Here is a 1,351-nt window from a genome sequence, read left to right on the forward strand (position 1 = left end):
GGTGCACTGGTCTGTTTAAACTATTTTTTTCTATTTTTTGGCTTGATTTTCAATACTCGCAGTTCTCTACGCTTCCTCGCAAGCTTCATCTAAAAAAAACTTGTTATATTTTACCTACTTCCCAACGACATGAACCGGATAAAATACCTACAAGCCTAAAACTATATAAAATCTTCCATGTGTAGATTGTCCACTTAACTTTCGATGGATATGTCTCCGTACACATGTACATATCTCTTATCTTATATATTAGTATTGCCATATTATCATACGAATTTGTGGTTTCTATATATTCACAGCACTTTGCGGCGGTAGATTCCGACGACGAGTTCGACGAAACGGGTGCGCTGATAGCCAATTCTCAGACAATACACAGAGTAGAACCCGAGAAGGCTATAGCTGTGGTTGTGACTACGGGAACCATAGAAATTGGTGGGTTGTAGAGCTACACATGTTTATGTGTATGTACTTGTATGTATGCATGTATCTGGTAGAATACATATGTTTATGTGTATGTTCTTGTATGTATGCATGTACTTTGTAGTATACATATGTTTATGTTCTTGTATGCATGTATGTTCTTGTATGTATGCATGTACTTTGTAGTATAGATATGTTTATGTGTCTGTACTTGTATGTATGCATGTATCTGGTAGAATACATATGTTTATGTGTATGTTCTTGTATGTATGTATGTACTTGTGTGTATGCATGTACTTTGTAGTATAGTATATATGTTTACGTGTATGTACTTGTATGTATGCATGTATCTGGTAGAATACATATGTTTATGTGTCTTTTCTTGTATGTATGTATGTACTTGTATGTATGCATATATTTTGTAGTATACATATGTTTGTGTGTATGTTCTTGTATGTATGTATGTTCTTGTATGTATGCATGTACTTTGTAGTATATATATGTTTATGTGTATGTACTTGTATGTATGCATGTATCTGGTAGAATAAATATGTTTATGTTCTTGTATGTATGTATGTACTTGTATGTATGCATGTACTTGTAGTATACATATGCTTTATGTGTATGTTTATGTATGTATGTATGTATGTACCCTGTAGAATACATGTTTATGTGCATGTTCTTGTATGTATGCATATACTACGAGTATACATATGTTTATATGTACGTTCTTGCAGTATATATGTATCTTATAGAATACATATGCCTATATTTATCATATTGTTCATGTATATATACATGCCAATTGTATGTGATTGTTCGTCTGTATGGCAATGCCATTCAATACGATTTCGCGCAATTTACGTACGGATCTTGCACTAGTACTCGAGGACGCTATCATAATATACATATATATACATACATCTGTATA

Source organism: Sphaeroforma arctica, assembly GCF_001186125.1.
Source record: "Sphaeroforma arctica JP610 unplaced genomic scaffold supercont1.3131, whole genome shotgun sequence".
NCBI classification, from domain to species: domain Eukaryota; class Ichthyosporea; order Ichthyophonida; genus Sphaeroforma; species Sphaeroforma arctica.